The 17,356-nt window shown below is 42.7% G+C and overlaps 1 protein-coding gene across 2 annotated transcripts in view; it reads right to left on the bottom strand.

Annotated features, from left to right (window-relative positions):
• The window catches only part of LOC142493537 (amine sulfotransferase-like), an 85,659-nt gene extending 69,936 nt beyond the window's left edge, over positions 1 to 15,723 (bottom strand). Inside the window, exon 1 of one of the 2 annotated variants that reach the window (XM_075597710.1) lies at positions 15,516 to 15,723. The gene's annotated coding sequence lies outside the window, so the exon portion shown is untranslated. Of the gene's footprint in view, positions 1 to 7,751; positions 7,926 to 15,515 lie in introns of those variants that run through there. The other variant, XM_075597709.1, reaches the window with a different exon arrangement.
• Between the last annotated feature and the right edge of the window lie 1,633 nt (positions 15,724 to 17,356).

The following is a 17,356-nucleotide window of genomic DNA, read 5'->3' as shown; positions in this document are numbered from 1 at the left end:
CAGACCCACAGGTGTCTGCGGGGCCTCGGGTGGTTCCCACGGGGGTCTTGGGAACTCACGAGTGCTCACTATGGGTCCGCGGTGCCCCCACGGATGTGGGACCACCGCTTCATCCCCGCACCTATGGGTCGGCGGTGCCCCCACGTATGTGGGACCACCGCTTCATCCCCGCAGACTACGGGTCCACGGTGCCCCCTCAGATGTGAGGCAACCGCTTCATCCCCGCATGTGTCACTTGTGGAACCACCAGCCTGATACCCGTGAGATACCCGAGGAGACCCGCAGGTGGTCTCCAGAGGTCTCATGTGGAACCACGGAACAAACCCTGAATGTAAAAAAAATAAACCTGCCCTATACATTCAATACATACACACCCCCTCCCCCCAACACCTACAGTACAATAATGTGCAAAATAACTATTATCCAGATAGGGATAATAGATTATTTGCCCATTATTAAAAACATTAACTAGCATATTCAAATAAATTAAGTACTACTGACCTTATCAATAAGAAGTCTCAGTCGCCAGCAACATCCTTGTCTTGCCCACAAAACACATAGCCAATACAAAGCCAATACATTGCAATTACATACAGATATCAATTAACCCCTTAAATACCATATCGGATAATAACCGCAAAGGTAATTAAGGGGTTAAGCCACACTGGCCCGATACCCACCCTTCACCCATGAATTTGTAAATTGGCTTCATCATGCAAATATATATATATACACACACATGATGAACCAATACACAAATAAATGTAGAAGGGTTATCAAAAACATACTGTACTCAAAATAACAGTTCTCCATAAATACACACTACAATGCAATTAATTTCCTTTCCTAATCCTAACTGATATTACAATCAAAAAGATCAAATGCCAATCAAAAACCTCAAATCACAATCAACACATTGCATTTTCATTGTATATATGATGCATACAATCTAAGCACCATATACATTCTGCAAATGAAAGTTAACAATAACATTGCAAGTAAAATACAGATAACTCCAAACAAATATACTATTGTAACCAATCCGGTAAACATAAATCAATTATCATTCATTAATGACATCCATAAACAATTTACATTCCATCTCTAACAATTAAACAATTAACTAATTCAAACCTGCAACTGAACAATGTAGCCCGTGAAAATATTTAAGTACCAACAAGCATAAAAAATTGACAACCAAGGCTAACCCTGACCTCTAATACAACATACAATAGCAACGATTACATCTATCTAATTTTAAAATACTTTAAACACACATTTAAGCATACATGCATAGTCAAATTAATTAAAAACACATCAAATCAAGCTTTTAAAACACTATCATTTCTTACCCTGGATGTATATATCTCTCTAGACATACATACATACATACATACATACAGAGGCAAGAAATGATATACCACAGAAAATTAAATAAACATGTAAATAAAAGAATTTAAAAAAATTAACAACTTCAATTAAATACATTTCTTTAGTTCTCACTTACCATTACTTGACCCCACCGACTCCCGTTGAACAGCTTACTCCCGATCTAAACCACCAAGCACAGGAACCCATAAAATAAAATACCATAAAAAAATAAACATTAAACTAAAAATCCAAATCAATCCACGGGTCTTCTAATTGTAATCCTTCTTCATCTGTATTCTTCTTTCTTCTATCTTCTTCCGGGGTCTTCTTCCCGTCTTCGGCCACGCCCTGGCCTTCTTCTTCTGTAGGAGGTCCTTCCTCCTCGGCGGCTGGCTTCAAAATGAGACGACATAGGCTTTTAAAGGCCTATGACGTCACATTTTCGTCATATGGTTCCCATGGCCCTGATTAGGCCGTGAAAACCATGTGTTTTGGCCGATAAAAAAAAAATGATGACGTCACTTAAAGGCAATGAAAGCACGGCCAATGAGAATGGCTTTGCTTCAATTGCCTTTAAGATGACGTCATTAAAAGAAACATGGCCGTCCACACATGGTACGGTAGCCAATCAGAGCGTTTGAACTCCATCCCTACTCTGATTGGCTCTAGTATACCATGTGACAGGCTTCCAATGACGTCACATCCTTTCTCCCCCAAGCCTCTGTCACATGGTATACTAGAGCCAATCAGAGTAGGGATGGAGTTCAAACGCTCTGATTGGCTACCATACCATGTGTGGACGGCCATGTTTCTTTTAATGACATCATCTTAAAGGCAATTGAAGCAAAGCCATTCTCATTGGCCGTGCTTTCATTGCCTTTAAGTGACGTCATCATTTTTTTTTTATCGGCCAAAACACATGGTTTTCACGGCCTAATCAGGGCCGTGGGAACCATATGACGAAAATGTGACGTCATAGGCCTTTAAAAGCCTATGTCGTCTCATTTTGAAGCCAGCCGCCGAGGAGGAAGGACCTCCTACAGAAGAAGAAGGCCAGGGCGTGGCCGAAGATGGGAAGAAGACCCCGGAAGAAGATAGAAGAAAGAAGAATACAGATGAAGAAGGATTACAATTAGAAGACCCGTGGATTGATTTGGATTTTTAGTTTAATGTTTATTTTTTTATGGTATTTTATTTTATGGGTTCCTGTGCCTGGTGGTTTAGATCGTGAGTAAGCTGTTCAACGGGAGTCGGTGGGGTCAAGTAATGGTAAGTGAACTAAAGAAATGTATTTAATTGAAGTTGTTAATTTTTTTTAATTCTTTTATTTACATGTTTATTTAATTTTCTGTGGTATATCATTTCTTGCCTCTGTATGTATGTATGTATGTCTAGAGAGATATATACATCCAGGGTAAGAAATGATAGTGTTTTAAAAGCTTGATTTGATGTGTTTTTAATTAATTTGACTATGCATGTATGCTTAAATGTGTGTTTAAAGTATTTTAAAATTAGATAGATGTAATCGTTGCTATTGTATGTTGTATTAGAGGTCAGGGTTAGCCTTGGTTGTCAATATTTTATGCTTGTTGGTACTTATATATTTTCACAGGCTACATTCTTCAGTTGCAGGTTTGAATTAGTTAATTGTTTAATTGTTAGTGATGGAATGTAAATTGTTTAGGGATGTCATTAATGAATGTAATTGATTTATGTTTACCGGATTGGTTACAATAGTATATTTGTTTGGAGTTATCTGTATTTTGCTTGCAATGTTATTGTTAACATTCATTTGCAGAATGTATATGGTGCTTAGATTGTATGCATCATATATACAATGTAAATGCAATGTGTTGATTGTGATTTGAGGTTTTTGATTGGCATTTGATCTTTTTGATTGTAATATCAGTTAGGATTATGAAAGGAAATTAATTGTATTGTAGTGTGTATTTATGGAGAACTGTTATTTTGAGTACAGCATGTTTTTGATAACCCTTCTACATTTATTTATATATTGGTTCATCATGTGTGTGTATATATGTATATATATATGTGTATATATATATATATATATATATATATATATATATATATATATATATATATTTGCATGATGAAGCCAATGTACAAATTCATGGGTGAAGGGTGGGTATCGGGCCAGTGTGGCTTAGCCCCTTAATTACCTTTGCGGTTTTTTATCCAATATGGTATTTAAGTGGTTAATTGATATCTGAATGTAATTGCAATGTATTGGCTTTGTATTGGCTATGTGTTTTGTGGGCAAGACAAGGATGTTGCTGGCGACTGAGACTTCTTATTGATAAGGTCAGTAGTACTTAATTTATTTGAATATGCTAGTTAATGTTTTTAATAATGGGCAAATAATCTATTATCCCTATCTGGATAATAGTTATTTTGCACATTATTGTAATGTAGGTGTTGGGGGGGGGGGGGGGGGGTGTATGTATTGAATGTATAGGCCAAGTTTATTTTTTTTACATTCAGGGTTTGTTCCGTGGTTCCGCGTGAGACCTCTGGAGACCACCTGCGGGTCTCCTCGGGTATCTCACGGGTATCAGGCGGGTGGTTCCACGGGTGATACATGCGGGGATGAAGCGGTGGCCTTACATCTGTGGGGGCACCGCTGACCCGTAGTCTGCGGGGATGAAGCGGTGGTCCCACATCCGTGGGTCACTGCGGACCCGTAGTGAGCACTCATGAGTTCCCCAGACCCCCGTGGGAACCACCCGAGGCCCTGCAGACACCTGTGGGTCTGACCCGGGGCTCCCAGACATCCTTGGGTCTACCGTGGGGACCCAATTGTGGCCCACGGTGACCCAAGGAGACCACCTCTCTGCTGGTACCCTGTAGGTCTGTCAGGTGCCCCGCCAGCCCACCGGGGACTCGCGTGGGGCTGTGTTATGAACCCTGTTTGTAAAAGGATAAATCTTGTATTTATGGGGGGGCACAGGGGGTGGGTAATGTATTTAATAAATAGAATGATGTTTATTGTGGGTCATTGTATTGTTTATATTGTGGGTACTGGTGGTGGGGGGGGTTCCCCAACGGTATGTGGGTAGGCCTCCCTTGTGGGTAGTGGGTGAGGGTGAGGGTGGTTAGGCCTCACAGGGTGGGGGGTTAGTGTGGGAGGGTATGTAGGCGTCCCGAGTGTTGGGTGAGGGTGGGTTAACCCCTTAAATACTGTAGCGGTTAATAACCGCTATGGTGATTAAGGGGTTAGGGGACATTCCATTGGATGTTTTCATTCTTGTGTCTGTTTTGCAGCAGCGGAGGGGGCATGGGCAGGATGAAGATGAGTATGGCCTTCATCGTGGCAACCGGTAATGGGTAAGTGCTATATGTATTTAATGTATTTATTGCTGTTTATGTATGTTAAATGGGCACATTCACTTTATCCCTTTGTGGATAATAGTAATTGTGGCCATAACTATACTGTATGTGTTAGGGGGGGGGGGTTATTTCTTTAAAAGTATGTATGTGTTTATTCATTAATTTGGGGGGGGGCACATAATTGGTACTGCAGGCCTGCAGGTAACACCCGAGGGCCCCCGCCGGTCTATAGTATCATTGATGTGCATATATGTGTATGTTAGGGGTTATAGGGGCTGTACATGCATTTTTCCTGCTTCGGATGCATATCGGGGGGGCTCCGGTGCTGATATTCCTGGGTATCAGCTCTGGAGCCCCCCGGCATCAATCCGAGCCAGGAAAAGGGCCTGTTTCATTTTTATGTCCCCTCTCGCCGCTCAGCTCCAGCTTCTTGCCAACTTTTGTTGGCGGAGCTATTTGGAGAACATCTCTCCATTTTATTGGTGCGATCAGCGGCGAGATGCTGATTGGGGCTACCTGCATATGGCGGGTTTTAAAACTGGCGAGATATTGCTTCTCGCCACCCGTGCGGCGAGTTTTTAAAACAAAAAAAAAAATTTGCCAGTTTCTCGCCATTACCTAATTTGCTATAGGCATATTTGGCGAGATTGCGCTTCTCGCTGCTCTCTGCATAGGCCCCTTAGGCCTTGTTCAGGGTGCAAGAGGCAGGAGTTGGAGGGAGGGCATTCGGGAGGGAGGGCGGCAGTCTGCTGGGCGATGTGTGTTCATCCCCAGCAGACTGATTCAGGAGTTTAGGAGGGGGCGGGGCTACAGACGGCAGGTTAGGGATCCAAGTTGCAGTCATTAAATCATTCTCAAGAATGATTTCATTGGCTGCCTAGGTCATAGTTTATTGAAACTGTAGCCAGCGTCAACTCCTGGCTTCGGAGACAGGGCAGCTGCTACCCTGACAACCAGTATTCAATTTGAATACTTTGTGTCCCACGGCAGCTCGCACGGCAGCATGCCCTCCCTCCGAAGCCTGCACCCTGAACGAGGCCTTAGTAGTGAGGTAGTTAATTAATTCTTAAAGGGACAGCTACTCTCTGCACCTCTTTCCCTAAGCACTACCTCCTCCCCTGACATACAGATGCAGCAGCCGTTATTGAAACAAATCACGCGGTGTATACTTCAGAATACCCATGTCATGGCGCGGGATTTCTTCCAACCGTACCGCCTTAAGAAGCGAGTGCATAAAATGGCATTTTAGTGTTCTGTTTTTAAACACCTGAAATTGACACAGTAGCACAGTACTGTACACATTACAATTCATTCATTTCATTGCATTTAATTGCGCACAATCCAAGAAATTCAAACAAAGCAACCGCGATAAACACGTGTGCCTGGGGCGATTGGCCGCATTAATGCCACGTGGAATAGAGCAGAGCACACGAAAAAGGTTTCAGGATTTGTTAAAATAATGGCCGCTGCATCTGAGGCTTCTTAATATCATACCTAAGGGGAGGAGGGATAGTAGGGCAACGGGGGCTGCACCCGGGCACCGGACCCCAAAACCTAAGGTCCCTAGGAGCACTAACCATGGCCACAGCCCTCAGCCTAGCACATCCTTTTCCCTGGCCGCAGCTCTCCCTGCTTCTGCGGGTAGCTTAACCCCTGCAGCCCCAGCTACATCTTGGGCGCAGGTGCAGGCATTAACACCAGCAACAACAACCCTGGGGCCACACCATGTCTAAGCAGGAAGCATGCGGTGAGGTGCCCAATAGTGACAGCCAGCAAGATGTACGGGAAGGAGGTATTCTTCCTCCATATGCTGGCTGCCCCACACACCCTGGGTGTTGGAAACAGGATTGGTACCGCAGGCCAGCGGGGCCCGCGGGGACCACACGATGGCACCCAGACAACGCGGGGACCACCTGAGGACCCCCGGACACCCATGGGGATTAACCGAGGGCCCCCAGACACCCAAATCTCGCCCGAAATGAATGTTTTTTAATATAAATTTTATTACTAGTGTAAATGAGCAGGGGGTCTCCGGAGCAGAACCGCGTTGATGTGAGGTCCGGGGACCCCCTGCATCCCGAGATTCGGGGGTGCTGGTATCTCCTTTGCATTTAAATGTCACGTGACTGTGGGAATAAAATGCATAGGAGTTACCAGCACCCCATAACGGGGCCTGTATCTCAGGAAGCAGGGGTCCCTGGACCTGAAGTCAACGGTTGTGCTCCGGAAACCCCCTGCTCACCTACATTAGTAATAAAATTTATATTAAAAAAACATTAATTTCAGGCGACATTTGAGCAGGGAGAGGCGGCTCTCTCTGCAGCTAACAGAAATGGCCGGGTAAGGCGTTTCCATAGGGGCGATCATCATGTCGCTGGATACTTGCCAGTTTTGCAAATGTTGCTATCACAGGTATTCTGGGCTTTCTGCATAACATGATAGCAACGCATGATATGTGCAAATGAGCAGGGGGTCTCCGGAGCAGAACCGCGTTGATGTGAGGTCTGGGGACCCCCTGCATCCCGAGATTCGGGGGTGCTGGTATCTCCTTTGCATTTAAACGTCACATGACTGTGGGAATAAAATACATAGGAGTTACCAGCACCCCATAACTGGGCCTCAGAATCTCAGGAAGCAGGGGTCCCTGGACCTGAAGTCAACGGTTGTGCTCCGGAAACCCCCTGCTCACCTACATTAGTAATAAAATTTATATTAAAAAAACATTAATTTCGGGCGACATTTGAGCAGGGAGAGGCGGCTCTCTCTGCAGCTAAAAGAAATGGCCGGGTAAGGCCTTTCCATAGGGGCGATCATCATGTCGCCGGCTACTTGCCAGTTTTGCAAATATTGCTATCACCGGTATTCTGGGCTTTCTGCATAACATGATAGCAACGCTGTCAAAACTGGCGATTTTAAACAGCCCGGCAATTTTTTTTCCCCCGGCACTTACTGCATACGCCCCTATATCTGTAGCAGTCTGTTGTTACCCCTTGTCTTTTTGATTTTCCCCTAGGGATTGTGAGACCTACCTTTTATGATTTATCTGGACTTTTCTCTTCCTCTCTCTTTCTCTTCCTCTCTCGTTATCTGTTGATTATGATTATACTGCTTGCTTTTTGGAAGTGAAAAAAAAAAAAAAAAAAAAAGGATTTCCGCAAATATTAGAAAACTACTGCAAAATAATGCGTGCGTTGATCAATTATTGAATGATACAAAAATATTCACCGTTCACTTGTTGAAAATCCCAGTCTGTTTATAAGACGGCTTTTATACAGGCATACCCCGCTTTAAGGACAATCACTTTAAGTACACTCGCGAGTAAGTACATATCGCCCAATAGTCAAAAGGCAGCTCACGCATGCGCCTGTCAGCACGTCCTGAACAACAAAGTTGAACTCCCTACCTGCACCAAAGTTTTGCACAAGCGGGAAGACTATAGAGCCTGTTACAAATGCCTTATTTACATCAGTTATGCACGTATATGATGATTGCAGTACAGTACATGCATCGATAAGTGGAAAAAAGGCAGTGCTTCACTTTAAGTAAATTTTCGCTTTACATACATGCTCCGGTCCCATTGCGTACGTTAATGCGGGGTATGCCTTTATGTACAGTAGTTCATGCAGGAATGAATATTTAACTAAAGAGCAATTAGTTCTTGACTTGTGGGATACAATATGTACTCTGGTGCTACAGTGATCTAAAGGGCAAATCAGTTCACAAAGCAAAATGTTTTAAATTGAAGGTTCAAAGTACTTTTTAAATAGCCTGTGTCTGCGCAAGTGACAAAAATTCTTTATGGAGCCAACACAACCAGCTTGTGCAAGGAAGAGTTAACTAAGAATCAATAGTTCTCTGATAAGAAAGCACAAATTACAGAATAGTGATGCATCAATCCATAAAGAAAACAATTAATGGTTTCAAAATAAAGGCCTGCCATCTTGTTCCTCTCAGCACTCATGTAAAGCAAATAACAGAGAAACAAAGTACTTTGCTCGAAGTGACTGCTTTGATATTTTAGGAAACGAATGTCTCCTTGTTGTTGGATGCTACTTAGGGATTAGATAATTTAGAAAAAGACAAAGCTGAGAAGAGAAAAAAGTAATCCCTTTTGCATTTAGTGTACTCCAAACAATGGTGAAAATATATACTGTACATATGTACAGTGTTTACTATAACAAGGTGGAGGATATTGAATGATTGCACTGTAATTATATAATTATCTTGCTGGTTAAAATTGGCCTTTTATTATTAAATCCTTAAATGAAATTGGTGACCAGGCTGTGGAAAAAACAAACCCTGGTCCTCACAGTATTATAACAATTTGCAGCCTTAGAAAACCGTATGCAGGCTGCTAGCAAACTAAGAATGAACATGTAGTGCACTTTCCCCCACCCCCTTGTAGGATGTGTGGCTATGGTGTGTGTGGTGCAATACCTGTGGCTCACAGGAGGACTGCGCCTCCGCTGCAGGGAGCCTGGGGTGTAAGTGATACAGTGTTCTTCAGCACCTCCACCTGTAACGGATTCTACAGTGTGGAATTACCTGTTATAGGACCAATATATATGTGACCTGGGTTCCCCTCTCAGTCCCCTACTTCCGCTTCCATTCGGGAGAAGGGGGATGCTGGTGGGGGTGTTGCGCTAGGCGATCGCATCGCCGGGGACTACCGGCGGCTCCTAGTCAGGGTGGCCGCCATATTGGATGCGAGCGCATGCGCAGTGATATAGCCATGTGGTTTTAAGGATGTGACGTACCTCCATTTAAGATGATGTCACATCTTTAACAAAACAAAAAAAGGAGGTGGGCACATGATACGGCATCCAATCAGATTAGGGTTGTACATCTGACCTAAAACGGTGACATCAAAGACTCTTTATAATGCATGGACGCCTCATTTAACAGGAAGAAGATGACGAGAGAACATACTGTTCTGTATTTATCATTGGGTTTTGGATTGACAGATGAAGATAAAAACTAAAGAAATAATGACAGATGAAGAAAGAAGATGGTGATAGAAGATAAAAGAAAGAAGAATTTTGTTACCTGTCCCGGATCTTTAAGGTGGATGGCGTTGATGACGTAGCGGTACGAGAGCTTGCAGAATCGCCAGGATTCGGAGGTTCAACATTTCAAAAGTTAAGAAAAATATTTAATGTATGTAATTTTACTTTTACAGGTTTTTTCATTGTATATTTTTATTTTATGTTTTTCATTGCCCATTGACTGATAATGTATTAATCTGTGGCCATTTAGGTCAATACAGTGACAGCCAATTAATTTTTTGGCAAATGCTTTTTTTTCTATTGATGTTTTTTAGTTTTCTGTTAATTGTTTGGCTTGAATTGTTTTTAATTTGGATGGCTTGTTTTTATTTCATTTTCAGATTGTTTAGCGTTTTTAATTAATGATTTCTTTGGTTGGCTACTGGTTTTTAATTGATGTGTTGGCTAGTAGTTAAAATGGATTATTTGTTTTGGCTAATGTTTAAAATTAATCAATTGTTTTGTTGGTTAGTGCTTTTATTTATTAAATTGATAGGTTGGTTAGTGCTTTTATTTATTAAATTGATTGGTTAGCTAGTGCTTTTATTTATTTATTTATTTAATTGGTTGGCTGGTGCTTTTATTTAATTGGGGTGTTTAGGTGCTTGTGTATATCCTTTTATTATTGTGTATTTTTGGCCTTCGTGCTTTTTTATTAGGGTGACCATTGACTGCTACTGCCCATATCATGCCTATATTGTATGGGTATGATGTACTACTATGCCAATCAATAGGTACAGGGTGGGTATAGTGGTCCCGGGGTGGGTGGTTAGGCCTCCCGTGTGGGTAGAGGGGGAGGGTGGGTTAACCCCATAATTACTATAGCGGTTATTAACCGCTTAGGTGATTAAGGGGTTAGGGGCCATTAGTTTGTATTTTTTTCATGTATTCTTGCTGGCATCGGAGGACATGGACCTGCAGTATGCTGACGAGGATGCCCTTCATGATGGCAGGGGTAAGTAGAAAGGTTTATTTATTTAATTTATTTATGCTGGCCGGCAAATGTTTTATTTAATAATGGGCAAATTAGCTATTATCCATATATGGATAATAGTTATTTTGCCCATTACAGTACTGTATGTGTTGGGGGGAAGGGGGTATTTATTTAAATATGTTGAAAACAAAATGTTGGACACAGGATTGGTACCGGGGACCCGCGGGGACCACCCGATGGCCCCGAACACCCACGGGGATTACCCGAGGGTCCCCAGACACCCACGGGGAGCCGCCTCTCCCTGCTCAAATCTCGCCCGAAATTAATTTTTTTTTAATTTATATTTTATTACTAGTGTAGATGAGCAGGGAGTCTCCGGAGCAGAACCGCGTTGATCTGAGGTCCGGGGACCCCCTGCATCCCGAGATACAGGGTGATGGTATCTCTTATGCATTTAAATGTCACGGGACCATAGGAATAAAATACATAGGAGTTACCAGCACCCCATAACGGGGCCTGTATCTCGGGAAGCAGGGGTCCCTGGACCTGAAATCAACAGTTGTGCTCCGGAATCCCCCTGCTCATCTACATTAGTAATAAAATATATATTAAAAAACATTCATTTTGGGCGACATTTGCGCAGGGAGAGGCGGCTCTCTCTGAGCAGCTCTCTCTGCAGCTGAAAGAAATGGCCAGGTAAGGCCTTTTCATGGAGGCGATCATCACATCGCCGGCTACTTGCCAGTTTTGCAAATATTGCTATCACAGGTATTCTGGGCTTTCTGCATAACATGATAGCAACGCTGTCAAAACTGCGATTTTAAACAGCCCGGCAATTCCCCCCCACCCCCCCGGCACTTATTGCATATGTCCCTATATCTGTAGCAGTCTGTTGTTACCCCTTTTCTTTTTGATTTTCCCCTATGGACTGTGAGACCTACTTTTTATGATTTATCTGGACTTCTCTTTCTCTCTTTCTCTTCCTCTATTTTTCTCTTCCTCTCTCTTTCTCTTCCTCTCTCGTTATCTGTTGATTATGATTATACTGCTTGCTTTTTGGAAGTGAAAAAAATAAAGGATTTCCACAAACATTAGAAAACTACTGCAAAATAATGCGTGCGTTGATCAATTATTGAATGATACAAAAATATTCACCGTTCACTTGTTGAAAATCCCAGTCTGTTTATAAGACGGCTTTTATATGTACAGTAGTTCATGCAGGAATGAATATTTAACTAAAGAGCAATTAGTTCTTGACTTATTGGATAAAATATGAACTCTGGTGTTACAGTGACCTAAAGGGCAACTCAGTTCACAAAGCAAAATGTTTTAAATTGAAGGTTCAAAGTACTTTTTAAATAGCCCGTGTCTGCACAAGTGACAAAAATTCTTTATGGAGTCAACACAACCAGCTTGTGCAAGGAAGAGTTAACTAAGAATCAATAGTTCTCTGATAAGAAAGCACAAATTACAGAATAGTGATGCATCAATCCATAAAGAAAACAATTAATGGTTTCAAAATAAAGGCCTGCCATCTTGTTCCTCAGCTCTCATGTAAAGCAAATAACAGAGAAACAAAGTACTTTGCTCAAAGTGACAGCTTTGATATTTTAGGAAATGAATGTCCCCTTGTTGTTGGATGCTACTTAGGGATTATATCATTTAGAAAAAGACAAAGCTGAGAAGAGAAGAAAATAATCCCTTTTGCATTTAGTGTACTCCAAACAATGGTGAAAATATATACTGTACATATGTACAGTGTTTACTATAATAAGGTGGAAGATATTGAATGATTGCACTGTAATTATATAATTATCTTGCTGGTTAAAATTGGCCTTTTATTATTAAATCCTTAAATGAAATTGGTGACCAGGCTGTGGAAAAAACAAACCCTGGTCCTCACAGTATTATAACAATTTGCAGCCTTAGAAAACCGTATGCAGGCTGCTAGCAAACTAAGAATGTACATGTAGTGCACTTTCCCCCACCCCCTTGTAGGATGTGTGGCTACGGTGTGTGTGGTGCAATACCTGTGGCACACAGGAGGACTGCGCCTCCGCTGCAGGGAGCCTGGGGTGTAACTGATACAGTGTTCTTCAGCGCCTCCACCTGTAACGGATTCTACAGTGTGGAATTACCTGTTATAAGACCAATATATATGTGGCCTGGGTTCCCCTATCAGTCCACTACCTCCGCTGCCGTTCGGGAGAAGGGGGATGCCGGTGGGGGTGTTGCGCTAGGCGATCGCATCGCCGGGGACTACCGGCGGCTCCTAGTCAGGGTGGCCGCCATAATGGGTGCATGCGCATGCGCTGTGATATAGCCATGTGGTTTTAAGGATGTGACGTACCTCCCTTTGAGATGATGTCACATCTTTAACAAAACAAAAAAAGTAGGCGGGCACATGATACAGCATCCACGCAGATTGGGATTGTACATCTGACCTAAAAAGGTGACATCAAAGGCCCTTTACACTGGCGACACATTTAATTGCACTGCGGCCAGATCCGCAAGCCGGGAGATTTCCCGGCTTGCTAGTGGCCGCCCCTCGGCGTGCCGCGCGTCATAGACGCGCGGTCACGCGTCTTCGGGAGCGTGCGCCCCCTGCACGCGCGTCCAGGGGCTCCCCGAGGGAGCCCTGGTGTCCCGCGATCGCGGGACAGCGGCAGGGGGTTCCGGGGGACCCGGCGGACCCGGCAGCGGGAGGGAGAGCGCCCCGATCGGAGGGCGCTCTTCCGCTGCTTCGGCGCGCGCCCGTCACACTCGGGCGCGCGCCAGGCTACTGCTGCGGCACAGAACGGGCAAATGCTCGAATAAACTGTGCCGCAGCAGTATAATGCCTGGACGCCTCATTTAACAGGTAGAAGATGACGAGAGAACATACTGTTCTGGATTGACCATTGGATTTTGGATTGACAGATGAAGATAGAAAATTAAAGAAAATAAAGAAATAATGACAGATGAAGAAAGAAGACGGTGATAGAAGATATAAGAAAGAAGAATTTTGTTACCTGTTCCAGATCTTCAAGGTGGATGGCGTTTGATTGACTTTGATGACGTAACGTTACGAGAGCTTGCAGAATCGCCAGGATTCGGAGGTTCAACATTTCAAAAGTTAAGAAAAATATTTAATGTATGTAATTTTACTTTTACAGGTTCTTTTATTGTATATTTTTATGTTTTTCATTGCCCTTTGACTGATAATGTATTAATCTGGGCCATTTAGGATACAGATCAATACAGTGACAGCCAATTAATTTTTTGGCAAATGTTTTTTTTCTATTGATTGTTGTTTTTTAGTTTTCTGTTTATTGTTTGGCTTAAATTGTTTGTAATTTGGATGGCTTGTTTGGTTTTAATTTTCCGATTGTTTAGCGTTTTTAATTAATGATTTCTTTTGTTGGCTACTGGTTTTAATTGATGTATTGGCTAGTGGTTTTATTAATTAATTGATTTGTTGGCTAGTAGTTAAAATGTATTAATTGTTTTGGCTAATATTTAAAATTAATCAATTGTTTTGTTGGTTAGTGCTTTTATTTATTAAATTGATTAGTTGGTTAGTGCTTTTATTTATTAAATTGATTTGTTAGCTAGTGCTTTTATTTAATTGGGGTGTTTAGGTGATTGTGTATATCCTTTTATTATTTTGTATTTTTGGCCATCATGCTTTTTTATTAGGGTGACCATTGACTGCTAGTGCCAATATCATGCCCATATTGTATGGGTATGATGTACTACTATGCCAATCAATGGGTGCAGGGTGGGTCCAGTGGGCCCGGGGTGGGTGGCTAGGCTTCCCATGTGGGTAGCGGGGGAGGGTGGGTTAACCCCATAATTACTATAGCGGTATGCTGACGAGGACACCCTTCATGATGATAGGGGTAAGTAGAAAGCTTTATTTATTTATGCTGGCTGGCTAATGTTTTATTTAATAATGAGCATATGAGCTATTATCCATATCTGGATAATAGTTATTTTGCCCATTAAGTACTGTATGTGTTGTGGGGGAGGGGGATATTTATTTAAATATGTTGAAAACAAAACGTTGGACACATAATTGGTACCGCAGGCCAGCGGGGACCTGAGGGACCACCCGATGGCCCCAAGACCCACGCGGGAACCACCTGAGGATCCCCGGACACCCGAGGGCCCCCAGACACCTATGGGGAGCCGCCTCTCCCTGCTCAAATCTCGTCCGAAATGAATGTTTTTTAATATAAATTTTATTACTAGTGTAGATGAGCAGGGGGATTCCGGAGCATAACCGCGTTGATCTGAGGTCCGGGGACCCCCTGCATCCCGAGATACAGGGTGCTGGTATCTCTTATGCATTTAAATGTCACGTGACCGTGGGAATAAAATACATAGGAGTTACTAGCACTCCATAACGGGGCCTGTATCTCGGGAAGCAGGGGTCCCTGGACCTGAAATCAATGTTTGTGCTCCGGAAACACCCTGCTCACCTACATTAGTAATAAAATTTATATTAAAAAAACATTCATTTCGGGCGACATTTTAGCAGGGAGAGGCGGCTCTCTCCGAGCAGCTCTCTCTGCAGCTGAAAGAAATGGCCGGGTAAGGCCTTTTCATGGGGGCGATCATCACGTCGCCGGCTACTTGCCAGTTTTGCAAATATTGCTATCACAGGTATTCTGAGCTTTCTGCATAACATGATAGCAACGCCGTCAAAGCAGACGATTTAAACAGCCTGGCAATTTTTTCCCCCGGCACTTACTGCATAAGCCCCTATATCTGTAGCAGTCTGTTGTTACCCCTCGTCTTTTTGATTTTCCCCTAGGGATTGTGAGACCTACCTTTTATGATTTATCTGGACTTTTCTTTTCCTCTCTCTTTCTCTTCCTCTCTCGTTATCTGTTGATTATGATTATACTGCTTGCTTTTTGGAAGTGGAAAAAATAAAGGATTTCCACAAATATTAGAAAACTACTGCAAAATAATGCGTGCGTTGATCAATTATTGAATGATACAAAAATATTCACTGTTCACTTGTTGAAAATCCCAGTCTGTTTATAAGACGGCTTTTATATGTACAGTAGTTCATGCAGGAATGAATATTTAACTAAAGAGCAATTAGTTCTTGACTTATTGGATAAAATATGTACTCTGGTGTTACAGTGACCTAAAGGGCAACTCAGTTCACAAAGCAAAATGTTTTAAATTGAAGGTTCAAAGTACTTTTTAAATAGCCTGTGTCTGCACAAGTGACAAAAATTCTTTATGGAGCCAACACAACCAGCTTGTGCAAGGAAGAGTTAACTAAGAATCAATAGTTCTCTGATAAGAAAGCACAAATTACAGAATAGTGATGCATCAATCCATAAAGAAAACAATTAATGGTTTCAAAATAAAGGCCTGCCATCTTGTTCCTTGTTCTCAGCTCTCATGTAAAGCAAATAACAGAGAAACAAAGTACTTTGCTTGAAGTGACTGCTTTGATATTTTAGGAAACGAATGTCTCCTTGTTGTTGGATGCTACTTAGGGATTAGATCATTTAGAAAAAGACAAAGCTGAGAAGAGAAGAAAATAATCCCTTTTGCATTTAGTGTACTCCAAACAATGGTGAAAATATATACTGTACATATGTACAGTGTTTACTATAATAAGGTGGAAGATATTGAATGATTGCACTTTAATTATATAATTATCTTGCTGGTTAAAATTGGCCTTTTATTATTAAATCCTTAAATGAAATTGGTGACCAGGCTGTGGAAAAAACAAACCCTGGTCCTCACAGTATTATAACAATTTGCAGCCTTAGAAAACCGTATGCAGGCTGCTAGCAAACTAAGAATGTACATGTAGTGCACTTTCCCCCACCCCCTTGTAGGATGTGTGGCTACGGTGTGTGTGGTGCAATACCTGTGGCTCACAGGAGGACTGCGCCTCCGCTGCAAGGAGCCTGGGGTGTAACTGATACAGTTTTCTTCAGCGCCTCCACCTGTAACGGATTCTACAGTGTGGAATTACCTGTTATAGGACCAATATATATGTGGCCTGGGTTCCCCTCTCAGTCCCCTACCTCCGCTGCCGTTCGGGTGAAGGGGGATGCCGGTGGGGGTGTTGCGCTAGGCGATCGCATCGCCGGGGACTACCGGCGGCTCCTAGTCAGGGCGGCCGCCATATTGGGTGCACGCGCATGCGCTGTGATATAGCCATGTGGTTTTAAGGATGTGACGTACCTCCCTTTGAGATGATGTCACATCTTTAACAAAACAAAAAAAGTAGGCGGGCACATGATACAGCATCCACGCAGATTGGGATTGTACATCTGACCTAAAAAGGTGACATCAAAGGAAACACCCTGCTCACCTACATTAGTAATAAAATTTATATTAAAAAAACATTCATTTCGGGCGACATTTTAGCAGGGAGAGGCGGCTTTCTCCGAGCAGCTCTCTCTGCAGCTGAAAGAAATGGCCGGGTAAGGCCTTTTCATGGGGGCGATCATCACGTCGCCGGCTACTTGCCAGTTTTGCAAATATTGCTATCACAGGTATTCTGAGCTTTCTGCATAACATGATAGCAACGCCGTCAAAGCAGACGATTTAAACAGCCTGGCAATTTTTTTCCCCGGCACTTACTGCATACGCCCCTATATCTGTAGCAGTCTTTTGTTACCCCTTGTCTTTTTGA

The sequence above is a fragment of the Ascaphus truei genome, chromosome 4, assembly GCF_040206685.1.
Source record: "Ascaphus truei isolate aAscTru1 chromosome 4, aAscTru1.hap1, whole genome shotgun sequence".
Classification (NCBI taxonomy): domain Eukaryota; kingdom Metazoa; phylum Chordata; class Amphibia; order Anura; family Ascaphidae; genus Ascaphus; species Ascaphus truei.
The sequence above is the reverse complement of the archived record's forward strand: the minus strand, read 5'-3'. Positions and strand labels throughout refer to the sequence as shown.